Source organism: Oncorhynchus mykiss, chromosome 5, assembly GCF_013265735.2.
Source record: "Oncorhynchus mykiss isolate Arlee chromosome 5, USDA_OmykA_1.1, whole genome shotgun sequence".
In the NCBI taxonomy this organism is placed as follows: Eukaryota; Metazoa; Chordata; class Actinopteri; order Salmoniformes; family Salmonidae; genus Oncorhynchus; species Oncorhynchus mykiss.
In genome coordinates, this window is record NC_048569.1 from 17347390 (window position 1) to 17371038 (window position 23649).

A 23649-nucleotide genomic window follows, 5' to 3' on the forward strand; every position below is an offset into this window, starting at 1 on the left:
GTTGAGAGGAGAGAGAGAGAGAGTAGATGAGTTGAGAGTAGAGAGCATAGATGAGTTGAGAGGAGAGAGAGAATAGATGAGTTGAGAGGAGAGGAGAGAGGGTAGATGAGTTGAGAGGGGAGACAGGGTATATGAGTTGAGAGGAGAGAGAGCATAGATGAGTTGAGAGTAGAGAGCGTGTAGATGAGTTGAGAGGAGAGAGAGGGTATATTATTTGAGAGTTGAGAGAGCAGAGATGAGAGGAGAGAGAGCATAGATGAGTTGAAAGGGGAGACAGGGTATATGAGTTGAGAGGAGAGAGAGCACAGATGAGTTGAGAGGAGGGAGAGCATAGATGAGTTGACAGTAGAGAGAGCATAGGTGAGTTTAGAGGAGAGAGAGTGTATTTGAGTTGAGAGGAGAAAGCATAGATGAGTTGAGAGGGTATATGATTCGAGAGTAGAGAGAGCATAGATGAGTTGAGAGGAGAGAGCGTAGATTAGTTGAGAGGAGAGAGAGAGAGTAGATGAGTTGAGAGTAGAGAGCATAGATGAGTTGAGAGGAGAGGAGAGAGAGGGTAGATGAGTTGAGAGGAGAGGAGAGAGGGTAGATGAGTTGAGAGGGGAGACAGGGTAGATGAGTTGAGAGGACAGAGAGTGTATTTGAGTTGAGAGGAGAAAGCATAGATGAGTTAAGAGGGGAGAGAGCATAGATGAGTTAAGAGGAGGGAGAGCATAGATGAGTTGACAGGAGAGAGAGGGTAGATGAGTTGAGAGGACAGAGAGTGTATTTGAGTTGAGAGGAGAAAGCATAGATGAGTTAAGAGGGGAGAGAGCATAGATGAGTTAAGAGGAGGGAGAGCATAGATGAGTTAAGAGGAGGGAGAGCATAGGTGAGTTTAGAGGAGAGAGAGTGTATTTGAGTTGAGAGGCGAAAGCATAGATGAGTTGAGAGGGTATATGAGTTGAGAGGACAGAGAGTGTATTTGAGTTGAGAGGAGAAAGCATAGATGAGTTAAGAGGAGAGAGATCATAGATCAGTTAAGAGGAGGGAGAGCATAGATGAGTTAAGAGGAGGGAGAGCATAGATGAGTTAAGAGGAGAGAGCGTAGATTAGTTGAGAGGAGAGAGAGGGTTGATGAGGAGAGAGGAGAGAGAGCATAGATGAGGAGAGAGGAGAGAGAGGGTATATTAGTTGAGAGGAGAGAGAGGGTATATGAGTTGAGAGGAGAGAGAGGGTATATGAGTTGAGAGGAGAGAGAGTGTATATGAGTTGAGAGGAGAGAGAGCATAGATGGGTTGAGGAGAGTGAGAGTAATGAGTTGAGAGGAGAGAGGACAGAGAGTGTATTTGAGTTGAGAGGGGAGTGAGGGTAGATTAGTTGAGTGGAGAGAGAGCATAGATAAGTTGACAGGAGAGAGAGTGCATATGAGTTGAGAGGAGAGAGAGTGTAGATGAGGAGAGAGAGGGTAGATGAGTTGAGAGGAGAGAGAGGGTATATGAGTTGAGAGGAGAGAGAGCATAGATGAGTTGAGAGGGTAGATGATTTGAGAGGTGAGAGGGTATGTGAGTTGAGAGGAGCGAGGGCATAGATGAGAGGAGAGGAGAGAGCATAGACAAGTTGAGAGGAGAGAGAGCAGAGATGAGTTGAGAGGAGCGAGAGCATGGATGAGTTGAGAGGAGAGAGCATAGATGAGCTGAGAGGAGGGAGCATAGATGAGTTGAGAGGGTAGATGATTTGAGAGGTGAGAGAGTGTATGAGTTGAGAGGACAGAGAGTTTTTTTTGAGTTGAGAGGGGTGTGAGGGTAGATTAGGTGAGTGGAGAGAGAGCATAGATGAGTTGAGAGGAGAGAGAGCGTAAATGAGTTGAGAGGAGAGAGAGCGTAAATGAGTTGAGAGGAGAGAGAGCGTAAATGAGGAGAGAGAGGGTAGATGAGTTGAGAGGGTAGATGAGTTGAGAGGAGAGAAAGGGTATATGAGTTGAGAGGAGAGAGCATAGATGAGTTGAGAGGAGAGGGCATAGATGAGTTGAGAGGGTAGATGAGTTGAGAGGAGAGAAAGGGTATATGAGTTGAGAGGAGAGAGAGCATAGATGAGTTGACAGGAGAGATTATAGATGAGTTGAGAGGAGAGAGAGGGTATATGAGTTTAGAGGAGAGAGAGGGTATATGAGTTTAGAGGAGAGAGAGGGGATATGAGTTTAGGGGAGAGAGAGGGTATATGAGTTTAGAGGAGAGAGAGGGTATATGAGTTTAGAGGAGAGAGAGGGGATATGAGTTTAGAGGAGAGAGAGGGTATATGAGTTTAGAGGAGAGAGAGGGTATATGAGTTTAGAGGAGAGAGAGGGTATATGAGTTTAGAGGAGAGAGAGGGTATATGAGTTTAGAGGAGAGAGAGGGTATATGAGTTTAGAGGAGAGAGAGGGTATATGAGTTTAGAGGAGAGAGAGGTTATATGAGTTTAGAGGAGAGAGAGGGTATATGAGTTGAGTGGAGAGAGGGTATATGAGTTGAGTGGAGAGAGGGTATATGAGTTGAGTGGAAAGAGGGTATATGAGTTGAGTGGAGAGAGAGGGTATATGAGTTGAGAGGAGAGAGGGGGTATATGAGTTTAGAGGAGAGAGAGCCTAGATGAGTTGAGAGAGCCTAGATGAGTTGAGGAGAGAGAATAAATGAGTTGAGAGGAGAGAGGGTATATGAGTTTAGAGGAGAGAGAGAGAGGGTATATGAGTTGAGAGGAGAGAGAGGGGATATGAGTTTAGGGGAGAGAGAGGGTATATGAGTTTAGAGGAGAGAGAGCACAGATGAGTTTAGAGGAGAGAGAGTATTTGAGTTGAGAGGAGAAAGCATAGATGAGTTGAGAGGGTATATGATTCGAAAGTAGAGAGAGCATAGATGAGTTGAGAGGAGAGAGCGTAGATTAGTTGAGAGGAGAGAGAGAGAGAGTAGATGAGTTGAGAGTAGAGAGCATAGATGAGTTGAGAGGAGAGAGAGAATAGATGAGTTGAGAGGAGAGGAGAGAGGGTAGATGAGTTGAGAGGGGAGACAGGGTATATGAGTTGAGAGGAGAGAGAGCATAGATGAGTTGAGAGTAGAGAGCGTGTAGATGAGTTGAGAGGAGAGAGAGGGTATATTATTTGAGAGTTGAGAGAGCAGAGATGAGAGGAGAGAGAGCATAGATGAGTTGAAAGGGGAGACAGGGTATATGAGTTGAGAGGAGAGAGAGCACAGATGAGTTGAGAGGAGGGAGAGCATAGATGAGTTGACAGTAGAGAGAGCATAGGTGAGTTTAGAGGAGAGAGAGTGTATTTGAGTTGAGAGGAGAAAGCATAGATGAGTTGAGAGGGTATATGATTCGAGAGTAGAGAGAGCATAGATGAGTTGAGAGGAGAGAGCGTAGATTAGTTGAGAGGAGAGAGAGAGAGTAGATGAGTTGAGAGTAGAGAGCATAGATGAGTTGAGAGGAGAGGAGAGAGAGGGTAGATGAGTTGAGAGGAGAGGAGAGAGGGTAGATGAGTTGAGAGGGGAGACAGGGTAGATGAGTTGAGAGGACAGAGAGTGTATTTGAGTTGAGAGGAGAAAGCATAGATGAGTTAAGAGGGGAGAGAGCATAGATGAGTTAAGAGGAGGGAGAGCATAGATGAGTTGACAGGAGAGAGAGGGTAGATGAGTTGAGAGGACAGAGAGTGTATTTGAGTTGAGAGGAGAAAGCATAGATGAGTTAAGAGGGGAGAGAGCATAGATGAGTTAAGAGGAGGGAGAGCATAGATGAGTTAAGAGGAGGGAGAGCATAGGTGAGTTTAGAGGAGAGAGAGTGTATTTGAGTTGAGAGGCGAAAGCATAGATGAGTTGAGAGGGTATATGAGTTGAGAGGACAGAGAGTGTATTTGAGTTGAGAGGAGAAAGCATAGATGAGTTAAGAGGAGAGGGCATAGATGAGTTGAGAGGGTAGATGAGTTGAGAGGAGAGAAAGGGTATATGAGTTGAGAGGAGAGAGAGCATAGATGAGTTGACAGGAGAGATTATAGATGAGTTGAGAGGAGAGAGAGGGTATATGAGTTTAGAGGAGAGAGAGGGTATATGAGTTTAGAGGAGAGAGAGGGGATATGAGTTTAGGGGAGAGAGAGGGTATATGAGTTTAGAGGAGAGAGAGGGTATATGAGTTTAGAGGAGAGAGAGGGGATATGAGTTTAGAGGAGAGAGAGGGTATATGAGTTTAGAGGAGAGAGAGGGTATATGAGTTTAGAGGAGAGAGAGGGTATATGAGTTTAGAGGAGAGAGAGGGTATATGAGTTTAGAGGAGAGAGAGGGTATATGAGTTTAGAGGAGAGAGAGGGTATATGAGTTTAGAGGAGAGAGAGGTTATATGAGTTTAGAGGAGAGAGAGGGTATATGAGTTGAGTGGAGAGAGGGTATATGAGTTGAGTGGAGAGAGGGTATATGAGTTGAGTGGAAAGAGGGTATATGAGTTGAGTGGAGAGAGAGGGTATATGAGTTGAGAGGAGAGAGGGGGTATATGAGTTTAGAGGAGAGAGAGCCTAGATGAGTTGAGAGAGCCTAGATGAGTTGAGGAGAGAGAATAAATGAGTTGAGAGGAGAGAGGGTATATGAGTTTAGAGGAGAGAGAGAGAGGGTATATGAGTTGAGAGGAGAGAGAGGGGATATGAGTTTAGGGGAGAGAGAGGGTATATGAGTTTAGAGGAGAGAGAGCACAGATGAGTTTAGAGGAGAGAGAGTATTTGAGTTGAGAGGAGAAAGCATAGATGAGTTGAGAGGGTATATGATTCGAAAGTAGAGAGAGCATAGATGAGTTGAGAGGAGAGAGCGTAGATTAGTTGAGAGGAGAGAGAGAGAGAGTAGATGAGTTGAGAGTAGAGAGCATAGATGAGTTGAGAGGAGAGAGAGAATAGATGAGTTGAGAGGAGAGGAGAGAGGGTAGATGAGTTGAGAGGGGAGACAGGGTATATGAGTTGAGAGGAGAGAGAGCATAGATGAGTTGAGAGTAGAGAGCGTGTAGATGAGTTGAGAGGAGAGAGAGGGTATATTATTTGAGAGTTGAGAGAGCAGAGATGAGAGGAGAGAGAGCATAGATGAGTTGAAAGGGGAGACAGGGTATATGAGTTGAGAGGAGAGAGAGCACAGATGAGTTGAGAGGAGGGAGAGCATAGATGAGTTGACAGTAGAGAGAGCATAGGTGAGTTTAGAGGAGAGAGAGTGTATTTGAGTTGAGAGGAGAAAGCATAGATGAGTTGAGAGGGTATATGATTCGAGAGTAGAGAGAGCATAGATGAGTTGAGAGGAGAGAGCGTAGATTAGTTGAGAGGAGAGAGAGAGAGTAGATGAGTTGAGAGTAGAGAGCATAGATGAGTTGAGAGGAGAGGAGAGAGAGGGTAGATGAGTTGAGAGGAGAGGAGAGAGGGTAGATGAGTTGAGAGGGGAGACAGGGTAGATGAGTTGAGAGGACAGAGAGTGTATTTGAGTTGAGAGGAGAAAGCATAGATGAGTTAAGAGGGGAGAGAGCATAGATGAGTTAAGAGGAGGGAGAGCATAGATGAGTTGACAGGAGAGAGAGGGTAGATGAGTTGAGAGGACAGAGAGTGTATTTGAGTTGAGAGGAGAAAGCATAGATGAGTTAAGAGGGGAGAGAGCATAGATGAGTTAAGAGGAGGGAGAGCATAGATGAGTTAAGAGGAGGGAGAGCATAGGTGAGTTTAGAGGAGAGAGAGTGTATTTGAGTTGAGAGGCGAAAGCATAGATGAGTTGAGAGGGTATATGAGTTGAGAGGACAGAGAGTGTATTTGAGTTGAGAGGAGAAAGCATAGATGAGTTAAGAGGAGAGAGATCATAGATGAGTTAAGAGGAGGGAGAGCATAGATGAGTTAAGAGGAGGGAGAGCATAGATGAGTTAAGAGGAGGGAGAGCATAGATGAGTTAAGAGGAGAGAGAGGGTTGATGAGGAGAGAGGAGAGAGAGCATAGATGAGGAGAGAGGAGAGAGAGGGTATATTAGTTGAGAGGAGAGAGAGGGTATATGAGTTGAGAGGAGAGAGAGGGTATATGAGTTGAGAGGAGAGAGAGGGTATATGAGTTGAGAGGAGAGAGAGTGTATATGAGTTGAGAGGAGAGAGAGCATAGATGGGTTGAGGAGAGTGAGAGTAATGAGTTGAGAGGAGAGAGGACAGAGAGTGTATTTGAGTTGAGAGGGGAGTGAGGGTAGATTAGTTGAGTGGAGAGAGAGCATAGATAAGTTGACAGGAGAGAGAGTGCATATGAGTTGAGAGGAGAGAGAGTGTAGATGAGGAGAGAGAGGGTAGATGAGTTGAGAGGAGAGAGAGGGTATATGAGTTGAGAGGAGAGAGAGCATAGATGAGTTGAGAGGGTAGATGATTTGAGAGGTGAGAGGGTATGTGAGTTGAGAGGAGCGAGGGCATAGATGAGAGGAGAGGAGAGAGCATAGACAAGTTGAGAGGAGAGAGCATAGATGAGTTGAGAGGGTAGATGATTTGAGAGGTGAGAGAGTGTATGAGTTGAGAGGACAGAGAGTTTTTTTTGAGTTGAGAGGGGTGTGAGGGTAGATTAGGTGAGTGGAGAGAGAGCATAGATGAGTTGAGAGGAGAGAGAGCGTAAATGAGTTGAGAGGAGAGAGAGCGTAAATGAGTTGAGAGGAGAGAGAGCGTAAATGAGGAGAGAGAGGGTAGATGAGTTGAGAGGGTAGATGAGTTGAGAGGAGAGAAAGGGTATATGAGTTGAGAGGAGAGAGCATAGATGAGTTGAGAGGAGAGGGCATAGATGAGTTGAGAGGGTAGATGAGTTGAGAGGAGAGAAAGGGTATATGAGTTGAGAGGAGAGAGAGCATAGATGAGTTGACAGGAGAGATTATAGATGAGTTGAGAGGAGAGAGAGGGTATATGAGTTTAGAGGAGAGAGAGGGTATATGAGTTTAGAGGAGAGAGAGGGGATATGAGTTTAGGGGAGAGAGAGGGTATATGAGTTTAGAGGAGAGAGAGGGTATATGAGTTTAGAGGAGAGAGAGGGGATATGAGTTTAGGGGAGAGAGAGGGTATATGAGTTTAGAGGAGAGAGAGGGTATATGAGTTTAGAGGAGAGAGAGGGTATATGAGTTTAGAGGAGAGAGAGGGTATATGAGTTTAGAGGAGAGAGAGGGTATATGAGTTTAGAGGAGAGAGAGGGTATATGAGTTTAGAGGAGAGAGAGGGTATATGAGTTTAGAGGAGAGAGAGGTTATATGAGTTTAGAGGAGAGAGAGGGTATATGAGTTGAGTGGAGAGAGGGTATATGAGTTGAGTGGAGAGAGGGTATATGAGTTGAGTGGAAAGAGGGTATATGAGTTGAGTGGAGAGAGAGGGTATATGAGTTGAGAGGAGAGAGGGGGTATATGAGTTTAGAGGAGAGAGAGCCTAGATGAGTTGAGAGAGCCTAGATGAGTTGAGGAGAGAGAATAAATGAGTTGAGAGGAGAGAGGGTATATGAGTTTAGAGGAGAGAGAGAGGGTATATGAGTTGAGAGGAGAGAGAGGGGATATGAGTTTAGGGGAGAGAGAGGGTATATGAGTTTAGAGGAGAGAGAGGGTATATGAGTTGAGAGGAGAGAGAGGGGATATGAGTTTAGGGGAGAGAGAGGGTATATGAGTTGAGAGGAGAGAGAGGGTATACGAGTTTAGAGGAGAGAGAGGGTATATGAGTTGAGAGGAGAGAGAGGGGATATGAGTTTAGGGGAGAGAGAGGGTATATGAGTTGAGAGGAGAGAGAGGGGATATGAGTTTAGGGGAGAGAGAGGGTATATGAGTTGAGAGGAGAGAGACGGCTTGGATGTGTAGCCTCTTCACTCCTCTGGTGCCCTCCCTCAAACAGAGGTCAAAATTGTGGATGAAAGGTGTGATTGTGCTAAATGGTTTTAATTTTGCATAACTGTTCTGTGGGTCTGTGTTATTAAGGCGGAACATTTTGTTTTGTAGTACCTCAAGGAGACGTTGGAATAGACCAGATCCTGCAACCTGTGTGGATGTGTTAGGTTCTCCCCTATGGGACGCCAAGCCATCCGAGCGTCTAACTCAAACCACGTGAAAAGAGTGAAAGCATATTACCAGAAATAATACTACAAATGTGGAAGGCTTTGGCCACCTGTGCTCTTTTGCCTTTGCAGGGTCAGTCGTAATGCGTGGAGGCTAGTTTTATCAGACAAATTTAGACTGAGGAATGGATTTTTACCTCCAATAGCCAGTCGGTGGTGCCAGAGGGAGCATTGAGCTCAATAAATTAAAGTGAGGAAGGATGTCCATCTTGATAATAGGGATATAGAATGAATTTAGATTTGTTTCCCCATCTTTCCAGACACCACGTCTTTGAGAATCTTGTTGTAATTATTTGTAACTATGGATTGGATTGTGGGGTGGATATTAACTCCCAGGTATCTGAAGGGCACCACAGGGTATCAGGGGTTGCAATTGGATAATCTCCCATATTAATAAGAGGTAAAATAGCAGACTTGACCCAGTTGATTTAATAGCCTGAAATTAGCCTAAATTCATTTAAGATTTCAAGAATATGAGGCTGTGCATTTTGGTGGGATAGAAGGATAGCATCTCTACAGTGGCTTGCTAAAGTATTCACCCCTTTGGCATTTTTCCTATTTTGTTGCCTTACAACCTGGAATTAAAATACATTTTTGGGGGGGTGTGTCAATTGATTTACACAACATGCCTACCACTTTGAAGATGCAAAATATTTTTCATTGTGAAACAAACAAGAAATAAGACAAAAAAAACGGAAAACTTGAGCGTGCATAACTATTCACCCCCCAAAGTCAATACTTTGTAGAGCCACCTTCTGCAGCATTTACAGCTGCAAGTCTCTTGGTGTCACGCCCTGGCCATAGAGAGGTTTTTATTCTCTATTTTGGTTAGGCCAGGGTGTGACTAGGGTGGGCATTCTAGTTTCTTTATTTCTATGTCTTTGTGTTTGGCCGGGTGTGGTTCTCAATCAGGGACAGCTGTCTATCGTTGTCTCTGATTGAGAATCGTACTTAGGCAGCTTTTTCCCACCTGTGTTTTGTGGGTAGTTATTTTCTGTTTAGTTTGGTTACCTTACAGAGCTGTTCATTTGACTCTGTTATTTTTGTTCAAAGTGTTCTGAGTTAATAAAAAATCATGAACATGTACCACGCTACGCTTAGGTCCACTCCTCCTTCATCAGACGAGCGTTACACTTGGGGTATGTCTCTGTAAGCTTGGCACATCTAGCTACTGGAAAAGTCCACAGAACCACTCCAAAAGGCTTTCGGAGCCATCATTGACTCAGTGGGTTTTGTCCAACATGTCTCTGGACCTACTCACTGTCACACTCTGGACCTAGTTTTGTCCCATGGAATAAATGTTGTGGATCTTAATGTTTTTCCTCTTAATCCTGGACTCATAATCGGACCACCATTTTATTACGTTTGCAATTGCAACAAATAAGCTGCTCAGACCCAACCAAGGAACATCAAAAGTTGTGCTATAAATTCACAGACAACACAAAGACTCCTTGATGTCCTTCCAGACTCCCTCGGTCTACCCAAGGACGTCAGAGGACAAAAATCAGTTAACCACCTAACTGAGGAACTCAATTTAACCTTGCGCAATACCCTAGATGCCGTTGCACCTCTAAAAACATTTCACACAAGAAACTAGCTCCCTGGTATACAGAAAATACCCGAGCTCTGAAGCAAGCTTCCAGAAAATTGGAACGGAAATGGCGCCACACCAAACTGGAAGTCTTCCGACTAGCTTGGAAAGACAGTACCGTGCAGTATCGAAGAGCCCTTACTGCTGCTCGATCATCCTATTTTTCCAACTTAATTGAAGAAAATATGAACGATCCGAAATTCCTTTTTGATAGTTCCAACAATTAATGGTGCTCCAAGGGATGTTCAAAGTATCGGATATTTTTATATAACCCAACCCTGATTTGTACTTCTCAACAACTTTGTCCCTGACCTGTTTGGAGAGCTCCTTGGTCTTCATGGTGCCCCTTGCTTAGTGATGTTGCAGACTCTGGGGCCTTTCAGAACAGGTGTATATATACTGAGATCATGTGACAGATCATATGACACTTAGATTGCACACAGGTGGACTTTATTTAACTAATTATGTGACTTCTGAAGGTAATTGAGTCACGACTGCTGCCACTTTCCTTGTTTGGGCGACGTTCGGCGATCGACGTCACTGGCTTTCTAGCCATCGCCGCTCCATTTTTCGTAGATCCATTTGTCTTGTCTTGTTTCCATACACACCTGGTTAACATTTCCCCAATGAAGCTACTTGTATTTAACCCTCTGTTTCCCATCATGTTTTGTGTGTAATTGTTTTCATGTTAGGTGGTGTTAGTTTACTGCTCTACTTTTATGTTCCGTTTTTTTAGTTTGTTTGTTACATGTAGTGCCCTCATTTTTGGAACTATATTAAAAGTGAGCCTGTTCATTGTATCTGCTCTCCTGCACTTGACTTCGCCTCCAATACACCATCCTTACTAATTGGTTGCAGGCTTCATAGCGAAGGGGGTGAATACATATGCACGCACCACTTTTCCGTTTTTTTCTTTTTTGGTATTTTTGAAACATGTCATTTTTTTCATTTTACTTCACCAATTTGGACTATTTTGTGTATGTCAATTACATGAAATCCAAATAAAAATCTATTTAAATTACAGGTTGTCATGTGTAACGGATGTGAAAAAGGCTAGCTTAGTTAGCGTGGGCGCTAAATAGCGTTTCAATCAGTGACGTCACTTGCTCTGAGACCTTGAAGTAGTAGTTCCCCTTGCTCTGCAAGGGCCGCGGCTTTTGTGGAGCGATGGGTAACGACGCTTCGTAGGTGTCAGTTGTTGATGTGTGCAGAAGGTCCCTGGTTCGCGCCCGGGTATGGGCGAGGGGATGGTCTAAAATTATACTGTTACACATGCAACAAAATAGGAAAAACGCCAATGTCATGTACAATGATTGGTATGTGAGTAGTGGATTGGCAGACCATCTGGGTAAAAGATTCCAAGGATAAGGCAAATAACATAGGAGAGCAGACAGTCCTACCGTGTGCGTTAGAGCAAAATGGGAGGAGCAATTGTTGCCTGTCAGGACCATCGCAGAAGATTTGGCATGGAGAAGTTCAATCATACTATATCTATGAAGCCTTTTCCGAGACCCATATGGTGCAAGACTGTCCACAAGTACTGCCACTCGAGGCGATCTGTAGTGTGACATACTACAGTAAGCAACCAAAGGAAAATGAATAAAACATGATTGTTGTGGTGTGCTAGCACTCTAACCAAGATTGTCTGGACCAATGAAGGATGCTCAGTCCTAAGAATGGAAAACTGCAGTAGTAAAAGAAGAATCATCTTTGAAAGTAAGGGAATACCCCCCTGATTTGGACAAAAACAAATGGCGGTATATTGGCATTGGACAAACCATATACACGATGGTCAATACCACCCAATTTGGCGTTGATTCATGCAAAGTATATTGCAAATGCCATATGGCAATTGCCAATTGTAACACTTCAAAATTCCAATAGGGGGCGTGTGCGTTCCACCGGGGCATTTCATATTGCAAATGGCACCCAAGTCAACATCCAAAAGCCAAATTTTGAAAAATGACATTTTTTAAAAAAAACTTAAAAACCCTTAAAAAAGTGCTTTCTGGACCTTTTTTCGAAATTCTTTCGAGTTTTTTGTCAATTACACATGGGTAAGTACTGTATGAGTATACTTTTGTCATCATATATATATATTTTTTAAGTACATGCGCATAAGGCATATGTTTTGTCCATTTGCAATATGATTTCATAGGAAGTCAAAAGTCAAAAGTCAAAAATGTCAAAATTTGGTAAAAAACTTCACACATCCTTAAAAAAGTGCTTTCTGGACCTTTTTTCAAAATTCTTTCGATTTTTGTGTCAATTACACATGTATAAGAACTTTATCAACATACTTTAGTCATACTTTATTATCATATATATATATTTTTTTTTACTTGTGCATAAGGCATATGTTTTCTCCATTTGGAATATGATTTCATAGGAAGTCAAAAGTCAAAAGTCAAAAATGTCAAAATTTGGTAAAAAACTTCATACATCCTTAAAAAAGTGCTTTCTTGACCTTTTTTCAAAATTCTTTCGATTTTTGTGTCAATAACACATGTATAAGAACTTTATCAACATACTTTAGTCATGCTTTATTATCATATTTTTTTTACTTGTGCATAAGGCATATGTTTTCTCCATTTGCAATATGATGTCATAGGAAGTCAAAAGTCTAAGTCAAAAGTAAATATTTTCCTCCGTGCAACTGATGATCTAAAATGTGCAACAAAATTTTTTGGATTTTTTTTGTTTATGTTTCCTTACTTTTTCAAAGTCACTGTGCATTTGCAATATGTTTTAATGGGCAGATACCATCACGAATTTGTCATGCTCAAAATTCAAACTTTACTTTGCTCAAACTATACCTTGGTCAACTTGTATTACATATTTCTTTTTGTTTTACTTGTGCATAAGGCATATGTTTTCTCCATTTGCAATATGATGTCATAGGAAGTCAAAAGTCAAAGTCAAAAGTAAACATTTTCCTCCGTGCACCTGGTGATCTGAAATGTGCACCTGGTGACCTGAAATGTGCACCTGGTGATCTAAAATATGCAACTGGTAACCCAAAAAAAAAATTTTGGGATGTTTTTTTGTTTATGTTTCCTTACTTTTTCAAAGTCACTGTACATTTGCAATATGTTTTAATGGGCAGGTACCATCACGAATTTGTCATGCTCAAAATTCAAACTTTACTTTGCTCAAACTATACCTTGGTCAACTTGTATTACATATTTCTTTTTGTTTTACTTGTGCATAAGGCATATGTTTTCTCCATTTGCAATATGATGTCATAGGAAGTCAAAAGTCAAAGTCAAAAGTAAATATTTTCCTCCGTGCACCTGGTGATCTGAAATGTGCACCTGGTGACCTGAAATGTGCACCTGGTGATCTAAAATATGCAACTGGTAACCCAAAAAAAAAATTTTGGGATGTTTTTTTGTTTATGTTTCCTTACTTTTTCAAAGTCACTGTGCATTTGCAATATGTTTTAATGGGCAGGTACCATCACGAATTTGTCATGCTCAGAATTCAAGCTTGTGATCTAAAATATGCAGCTGGTTACCCAACATTTTTTGGGATGTTTTTTTGTTTATGTTTCCTTACTTTTTCAAAGTCTCTGTGCATTTGCAATATGTTTTAATGGGCAGGTACCATCACGAATTTGTTTATCGAATTTGTTTATGTTTCCTTACTTTTTCAAAGTCACTGTGCATTTGCAATATGTTTCAATGGGCAGGTACCATCACGAATTTGTCATGCTCAAAATTTTTTAGATGTATTTTTTTTTGTTTCCTTACTTTTTCAAAGTCACTGTGCATTTGGAATATGTTTTAATGGGCAGGTACCATCACGAATTTGTTTATCGAATTTGTTTATGTTTCCTTACTTTTTCAAAGTCACTGTGCATTTGCAATATGTTTCAATGGGCAGGTACCATCACGAATTTGTCATGCTCAAAAAATTTTAGATGTATTTTTTTTTGTTTCTTACTTTTTCAAAGTCACTGTGCATTTGGAATATGTTTTAATGGGCAGGTACCATCACGAATTTGTTTATCGAATTTGTTTATGTTTCCTTACTTTTTCAAAGTCACTGTGCATTTGCAATATGTTTCAATGGGCAGGTACCATCACAAATTTGTCATGCTCAAAAAATTTTAGATGTATTTTTTTTTGTTTCTTACTTTTTCAAAGTCACTGTGCATTTGGAATATGTTTTAATGGGCAGGTACCATCACGAATTTGTTTATCGAATTTGTTTATGTTTCCTTACTTTTTCAAAGTCACTGTGCATTTGCAATATGTTTCAATGGGCAGGTACCATCACGAATTTGTCATGCTCAAAATTTTTTAGATGTATTTTTTTTTGTTTCCTTACTTTTTCAAAGTCACTGTGCATTTGGAATATGTTTTAATGGGCAGGTACCATCACGAATTTGTTTATCGAATTTGTTTATGTTTCCTTACTTTTTCAAAGTCACTGTGCATTTGCAATATGTTTCAATGGGCAGGTACCATCACGAATTTGTTTATCGAATTTGTTTATGTTTCCTTACTTTTTCAAAGTCACTGTGCATTTGCAATATGTTTCAATGGGCAGGTACCATCACGAATTTGTCATGCTCAAAATTTTTTAGATGTATTTTTTTTTGTTTCTTACTTTTTCAAAGTCACTGTGCATTTGGAATATGTTTTAATGGGCAGGTACCATCACGAATTTGTTTATCGAATTTGTTTATGTTTCCTTACTTTTTCAAAGTCACTGTGCATTTGCAATATGTTTCAATGGGCAGGTACCATCACGAATTTGTCATGCTCAAAATTTTTTAGATGTATTTTTTTTTGTTTCCTTACTTTTTCAAAGTCACTGTGCATTTGGAATATGTTTTAATGGGCAGGTACCATCACGAATTTGTTTATCGAATTTGTTTATGTTTCCTTACTTTTTCAAAGTCACTGTGCATTTGCAATATGTTTCAATGGGCAGGTACCATCACGAATTTGTTTATCGAATTTGTTTATGTTTCCTTACTTTTTCAAAGTCACTGTGCATTTGCAATATGTTTCAATGGGCAGGTACCATCACGAATTTGTCATGCTCAAAATTTTTTAGATGTATTTTTTTTTGTTTCTTACTTTTTCAAAGTCACTGTGCATTTGGAATATGTTTTAATGGGCAGGTACCATCACGAATTTGTTTATCGAATTTGTTTATGTTTCCTTACTTTTTCAAAGTCACTGTGCATTTGCAATATGTTTCAATGGGCAGGTACCATCACGAATTTGTTTATCGAATTTGTTTATGTTTCCTTACTTTTTCAAAGTCACTGTGCATTTGCAATATGTTTCAATGGGCAGGTACCATCACGAATTTGTTTATCGAATTTGTTTATGTTTCCTTACTTTTTCAAAGTCACTGTGCATTTGCAATATGTTTCAATGGGCAGGTACCATCACGAATTTGTCATGCTCAAAATTTTTTAGATGTATTTTTTTTTGTTTCTTACTTTTTCAAAGTCACTGTGCATTTGGAATATGTTTCAATGGGCAGGTACCATCACGAATTTGTCATGCTCAAAAAATTTTAGATGTATTTTTTTTTGTTTCTTACTTTTTCAAAGTCACTGTGCATTTGCAATATGTTTTAATGGGCAGGTACCATCACGAATTTGTCATGCTATAAAAATCCTGCAGGAATGTGAAATTGACTGGCCCGATGAACTCGGGATGGCTTTGCAGTGATTCTGGGTCATCTCAATCGCTCGTTTGGGTTGATTTCAGAATGTCGCTTTTGGTGATGTTTTTTCACTATAGAATCATATTGCAAATGTACAAGAGTCAAGTGGACAAGAGTCCATCAGTCAATTAGATATCATTCTGACCACCAAACTGATACAAACTGACACCAAACCCACTTTTTCCAACTCGTTTAGTAGCCAACTATTACATACTTCAGAGCTGGCCCAAAATTCACAACGCCTTCGGTACAAACCATAAAAAAACCATAAAACACGTAGTTACGTTCTAGCTGCGGGTCCATTTCTTATGTTATGTGTTGGCCTAGCTGAGGCGACCCCGAATCCCAAGTTTCGGCTCGATAGGTCATTTGGTGTCCGAGAAAAACCCTAATTGGTGCTGAAAATCCACTATTTTCCATGACTTGCTACGGGGTCCTTGAATGAGATATCGGACAGAAACGTTGGGGTCTGTCTATATGGGCCGAGACGTTCGCAATGCACCTAGTCTTGCGACTCTGGGACATTTCTAAATGTCGTCATTTTCGTGATGCAAAAATGAATTGAAGTTATTTCAAATGTACGAGGCTGTTTCTCGGTCCGAGAACCTTCTAGAGCCACGTAACTCACCACGCACCATCTACGGGAGGTCTAGAACAGGTTTCTAAAGTTTCGGAACTCTAGGTCCGACGGTTCTTTTTTAGCTCCAACAAAGCTAACTATTGGAGCCACTGTCTGTCTCTACGCACCCCAATACGTCCCTCCATCCAAGTTGTGTTTTAGTGCAATTTTTTTTTCCTTTGATTTTTTTTGGGAAAAATGACTGATTTACAGTTCATGGGGGTTGCCTAATCACACATATGAAGTTTTGGAAAGATCAGACTTTTTTAACCCTTCGAAACAGCCCCTGAGACACCAATTATGGCACTTCCGGTTGGCACAGGAAGTTATAAATCAACACATATCCTCATTGGGGTATGCTGTTACAGAATCCTGAGTTTTAAGTCCTTACGTTAAGAATTGACTGATCTACACAGGGTTGAATGCACTATGTCTATCAAACTGCATGCAGTGTATGGGTAAACACTTTTAGGGTGATTTGAACCACTTCCGGTTGGTCCAGGAAGCTTAGAATCAACACAGGTAGACCTCATAGTGGCCTGATGGACTGGTACCGAAGACAGGTTCATACGGCATTCATAACCCACATAGGCCTCAGGTTGAAATTAGGGGTGCAGGCAATGTATTCCTATGGGGAGAGATGACACTGTAATCTGTGAGATCAAAAAACACTGTTTTACTGTGAAGGGTTAATGCCACACGGTCAAGGTTAGGCTTGTTCAGATCGGGAGGACCTTAGGAACATTCATGTGGTGGAATTTTTCTTCTCACTCTAACGGTTCTCTCACTGTCACCCAAAAGCAAATGACATTGTGGTGCAGGCTTCATTTTGGGCCTACTATTGTAATGGTCGCTGCGCCTAGACCGAGCGAGCTACGGTCAAGCGGGATAGCTCGTTGAACTCAGAACAGTCTGGAGACTATGGTGATGCCATTTTTTGTGTTGATTTCAGAATGCCATTTTGGTGATGGTCCCTCTCCGTTTAAACATATTGCAAATGTACAAAAGTCAACTAGCAAGTCAGTGTCCATCAGTCAATTAGATGTCATTATGACACCAAATGGATATCAATTGACACCAAACCCACTTTTTCCTACTCATTTAGTAGCCAACTATCACATATGTCAGAGCAGGCCCATAATTCACAGCGCCTCTAGTTGAAAACATAATAAAAAGGTAAAACACATAGTTACGTTCTAGCTGCGGGTCCAGTTCGGACATTATGTGAAGTCCTATGTGAGGCGACCCCGAATCCCGAGTTTCGGCTCGATAGGTCATTTGGTGTCCGAGAAAAACCCTAATTGGTGCTGAAAATCCACTATTTTCCATGACTTGCTACGGGGTCCTTGAATGAGCTATCGGACAGAAACTTTGGGGTCCGTCTCTATGGGCCGAGCCGGCGTCTCTGAGACTTTTCTAAACGTCGTCATTTTCGTGATGCAAAAATGAATTGAAGTTATTCCAAATGTACGAGGCTGTTTCTCGGTCCGAGAACCGTCTAGAGCCACGTAACTCGCCACGCACCATGGCCCGGAGGTCTAGAACAGGTTTCTAAAGTTTCGGAACTCTAGGTCCGACCGTTCTTTTTTAGCTCCAACAAAGCTAACTATTGCGGCCACTGTCTGTCTCTACGCACCCCAATACGTCCCTCCATCCAAGTTGTGTTTTAGTGCAATTTTTTTTTCCTTTGATTTTTTTGGGGAAAAATGACTGATTTACAGTTCATGGGGGTTGCCTAATCACATATATGAAGTTTTGGACAGATCTGACTTTTTTAACCCTTCGAAACAGCCCCTGAGACACCAATTATGGCACTTCCGGTTGGCACAGGAAGCTATAAATCACCACATGTCTTGATTGACATGGCCACTTACAGAATCCTGAGTTTTAAGTCCTTACGTTAAGAATTGACTGATCTACACAGGGTTGAATGCACCATGTCTATCAAACTGCAGGCAGTGTATGGGTAAACACTTTTAGGGTGATTTGAACCACTTCCGGTTGGTCCAGGAAGCTTAGAATCAACACAGGTAGACCTCATAGTGGCCTGATGGACTGGTACCGAAGACAGGTTCATACGGCATTCATAACCCACATAGGCCTCAGGTTGAATTTTGTGGTGCAGGCAATGTATTCCTATGGGGAGAGATGACACTGTAATCTGTGAGATCAAAAAACACTGTTTTACTGTGAAGGGTTAATGCCACACGGTCAAGGTTAGGCTTGTTCAGATCGGGAGGACCTTAGGAACATTCCTATGGTGGAATTTTTATTCTCACCCTAACGGTTCTCTCACTGTCACTCAAAAGCAAATGACATTGTGGGGCAGGCTTCATTTTGGGCCTAATATTCTAATGGTTGCTGCGCCTAGACCGAGCGAGCTACGGTCAAGCGGGATAGCTCGTTGAACTCAGCACAGTCTGGAGACTATGGTGATGCCATTTTTTGTGTTGATTTCAGAATGCCATTTTGGTGATGGTCCCTCTCTGTTTAAACATATTGCAAATGTACAAAAGTCAACTAGCAAGTCAGTGTCCATCAGTCAATTAGATGTCATTATGACACCAAACCCACTGTTTCCTACTCATTTAGATGCCAACTATCATATATGTCAGAGCAGTCCCATAATTCACAGCGCCTCTAGTTTAAAACATAATAAAAAGGTAAAACACATAGTTACGTTCTAGCTGCGGGTCCAGTTCGGACATTATGTGAAGTCCTATGTGAGGCGACCCCGAATCCCGAGTTTCGGCTCGATAGGTCATTTGGTGTCCGAGAAAAACCCTAATTGGTGCTGAAAATCCACTATTTTCCATGACTTGCTACGGGGTCCTTGAACGAGCTATCGGACAGAAACTTTGGGGTCCGTCTCTATGGGCCGAGCCGGTTTCAACGCACCTAGCCTTGCGTCTCTGAGACTTTTCTAAACGTCGTCATTTTCGTGATGCAAAAATGAATTGAAGTTATTGCGAATGTACGAGGCTGTTTCTCGGTCCGAGAACCATCTAGAGCCACGTAACTCGCCACGCACCATGGCCCGGAGGTCTAGAACAGGTTTCTAAAGTTTCGGAACTCTAGGTCCGACCGTTCTTTTTTAGCTCCAACAAAGCTAACTATTGCGGCCACTGTCTGTCTCTACGCACCCCAATACGTCCCTCCATCCAAGTTGTGTTTTAGTGCAATTTTTTTTTCCTTTGATTTTTTTTGGGAAAAATGACTGATTTACAGTTCATGGGGGTTGCCTAATCACATATATGAAGTTTTGGACAGATCTGAATTTTTTAACCCTTCGAAACAGCCCCTGAGACACCAATTATGGCACTTCCGGTTGGCACAGGAAGCTATAAGTCACCACATATCCTCATTGGGGTATGCTGTTACAGAATCCTGAGTTTTAAGTCCTTACGTTAAGAATTGACTGATCTACACAGGGTTGAATGCACTATGTCTATCAAACTGCATGCAGTGTATGGGTAAACACTTTTAGGGGCATTTTAACCACTTCCGGTTGGTCCAGGAAGCTTAGAATCGACACAGGTAGACCTCATAGTGGCCTGATGGACTGGTACCGAAGACAGGTTCATACGGCATTCATAACCCACATAGGCCTCAGGTTGAAATTAGGGGTGCAGGCAATGTATTCCTATGGGGAGAGATGACACTGTAATCTGTGAGATCAAAAAACCCTGTTTTACTGTGAAGGGTTAATGCCACACGGTCAAGGTTAGGCTTGTTGAGATCGGGAGGACCTTAGGAACATTCATGTGGTGGAATTTTTCTTCTCACCCTAACGGTTCTCTCACTGTCACTCAAAAGCAAATGACATTGTGGGGCAGGCTTCATTTTGGGCCTACTGTTCTAATGGTCGGTTATTGTGTTATTTCAGAAAATCATAGAAAATCACAGAATTGTCGCAGAGCTCCGCAGCACACTTTAAAAAGATTCGTATGAACACCCTGCAACTGGATCTGTAACCGTTGAAAAAAAAAAACGCCTATTTGTGACCATCACCAATTTGTCATTGTTCCGTTTCTCTTAAATGACGATAGATAAATGGCTGGTTCTTTTTTTATTGACACCGGAGGCTCCTTGGCTTTGACCCGAAGTGGAAAAATAATTTCTCTACTTCCATTTTAAGCCTTTAATCCCAGAAAAATGGCCGTAGCTCAAAAACCGTAGAGGCCTAGACGCCATCCCGTTCGGGGCCAACTGCCCCTTGAGCCAAACCTACGCTCGCCAAGTTTCGGCTTCGAAATATTTTCAGTTTTTGAGATAAGGCCCCGTCGCGATTCGTGATGTTTTGCCAAATTGCCATATGATTCCGTATGCCATCTGGTGGGAGTGTCCGGGACGGCGGAAAAACGGTCCGAAACTTGTTTTTTTTTTTAAACGGGAACCGAAAGTCCGACAAAGTTCATTCGATGACTTCCCGGTAGGTCTGGCCCTACCGCACGGCCCGACGCCGACCGCGAATTTTACAAACGATTTCGGACGTCGGGTAAGGGACCGTACATTTGCAATATGGACTTTCTCACTGATCATACACGAAATGCCGAAATGTTCCCTTAAGGTATGGAAGTAAGCTTCCCACCTGAACCTCCTATTATAATTGCAGAGGAATAAATATTATTTTAGATGTGTGAAATGCATTAACCAATATGAGTCATTCATAATGTATGAGTATGGACATTCGCCCTGCGATAAAATCAACCCTTGCTAATATAGGATCAATGAATTGCCATGGATACAGGGTCTTGAAATGTCAGAATGCTGTTTAAGTGTTTCTGAATCAACGCCTGAGGCCATTTGCAAGACGCAGGGTGGCAAGGAGTACAGACTATCAATCACAAACCCAGTGGCGGTTCTAGCTTGTATGGCTCCCTGGGCGAACCCCCCCTTCAGCCAACAACAAAAAAAGCACCATTCTGCACTATCTGTAATTTTTATTCAGACATTTGGAACAACACAAATAAATAATCATAACATTTAAAACTAAATATATACAAAAATATATACAAAAATATCAAAAAGAAGTAACAAAGTCAAATAGAAACAAATTGTAGTATATAAATACAAATCCGGCTAACTTTTTGTAACCACAGAGATCCTATGAATCACTATATGTAATTATATGTTTGTTATGTGTCAAGGTCAGGGTGTATACTGATTTAAAGGGGAGTTTTCTTTTTACATGTTTTTGTAGTGCTAAAACATATGTATTTGCTTGGTTGTAAATCCAGTTATCGATATTGCCTCAAACATAAAACAACGTCATTATGATAAATTATGTAAATGGGTGATTTATGCAGCTTAATTAATTTCATTAGGAATTACACAGCATCAGTGATATTCCAACCTACAATAGTAGAGATTAGTAGAGATTAGTAGAGATTCTCATGAACACGAGTGTCACGGGACTCCTCTGAAGGTAATTGGTACCAGTTAAATGAATGGAAGTATGAAGGTAATTTTGTGCCTACCCCCAAAAAAGGGGTTAGCCAGAGCGAAATTACCCTGTACGTCTATCAACAGTTGTCGCAGTGAGATCATTAACATTCTATTGAAATGGTAACTTGCATAGTGGAGTCTTTTGTTAAGACATGTAGCTAGATAGCTAGCTAAAAAATGAACCTTAATCCCAACTCATGACATTACTACCCTGCATGAAATCTGCAGGCAGCTATCCAACCAGGTTCAATGTTAGCTTGTCAACATTAGGATATAACTAGCAAAGCAAATGGCTCTGAGATACAAATAATATTACTACTTAGATCATACATGTAACATTAGCTAGCTGACCTAACAACAGTAGTCAAGCACCCAAGCTAACTGGCTAACGTTGGCTAGCTTGCTAGCTACTTCCAGGCACAAATGAGAGAACAGCTTACTCTGACCATTTTACTCGCCATATTGAAGTTGATATTTATATAGTGTAGTCTCTTTGTTAAGACGTGTAGCTAGCTAGCTAAACAATTAACCATAATCCCAGCTCTCGACTCCATCACCTCCCTTATTACCTTCCCTATATCTGTCACTCCCCTTGGTTCTTTCCTCAGGTGTTATTGACTCTGTTTTCATGTTGGTGCGTTGTTTGTGTTTCGTGTTTATTGTTTTATTAAATAACTCTTAAAAGTACAATCAAATATTAATTAAGAAAGTGTGCTTTCAAAATAAGTTTACAACATGCACAACATTTACATCATATTAACATAACATGAACATTTCATGGTTTAAATATACAGACACTCCACAGACAATTACAAACACATCAGCCACTGGCTCATGTATAGTCTGTCCAGCAACTGTGAGAGCTGACAGAGAGTTTCTCAGGCTGTGTTCGGATCAGAAAAAGCTGAGGTTGACTGTGGGTATGAGGTTTCAGGTATGACCCAAATGCAGACAGTGTCGAAGAAACAAAAGTTTATTTCTAGTACAGCGGCAGGAAAACAACAGGTCGAAGGCAGGTAGACGTCAGTAATCCAGAGAGGGCGCAAAAGCTCCAGAAAGGCAGGCAGTCTCAGGGCATAATGGTCAAAACCGGGAAGGACTAGGATTCAGGAGGAAGAACATACAGGAGCAGGGGAACAAATGCTGGTAGGTTTCACAAAACAAACATATCACAAAGCCCTTTGTCTCCTGGAAAAGAAAATACATGGGTTGAACTCTGGACACACGAAAGCTGGGGTGTATATGGAGGGTACGGGGCAACAGAAGACGAACTGCAGAGGGGCTGTAAACCGGGAGGAGAGTTTGCGGGATACCTCGGAGGCGAGGTGGAATCCTTGGACAGACGAGTGAAATCAAATCTCCTCGCCTTCCTTCGTTCCTGTAGTCGCCCATCGATCGGAATGGTCAAGGCGATGAGTGAGTCGAGAGCCGTCGTTAGTTCCCGGGCTGCAAGCTCGTGGAGACACGGTCATCGTGGTAACTATGAAAGTTAGATACCATTTGCCATATAAAGTCCAAAGGAAAAAAAGCCTGGAAAGAGGAGAGATGACTAGAAACAATTCGTTTGACCGTTTTATGTGTGGATTAATTGTCGGGGTAGAGGACCTTGTGCATTTCAGGTAAATTAACAACTCAAAGTTTGTATCCAAGGACAAATTAGCTAGCATCAGCAAGCTAGCTAGCTACATTTCCATAAATGTTTAATGCTTTTCCACCTGTCCCCAAATTAATATTATTGGTTTGTCAGAGTTTGTTTTGTTATTTTAACTTGCGTGTCATGATCGCGCTTGATGTGGGGGAACAAAATCAATTTGCACACGATGGCGCACGTGCTTGGCCGGTTTGGGAACGGTGTAAGTCTAAAATAATTTTCCACACACAATCTGTGCCTGTATTTAGTTTTCATCCTAGTGAGGGGCAAGAATCCACTCTCACATAGGTATGTAGTTGCAAAGGGCATCAGTATCTTAACTGCGCAATTTGCCAAGGCAGGATACTCTGAGTGCAGCCCAATCCAGAAATCTGGCAGTGGCGTCTGATTAAATTCAATTTTCACAGAACCGCTTATTGCAATTTCGATGAGGCTCTCTTGTTCAGGGCATGAAAGGGAAAATTAATCCAGTTGTTTGTGTCATCCATTTCGGGAAAGTACCTGCATAATTGCGCTCCCAACTCACTCAGGTGCTTCGCTATATAACATTTGACATTGTCCATATGCTTGAGTTAATTTGC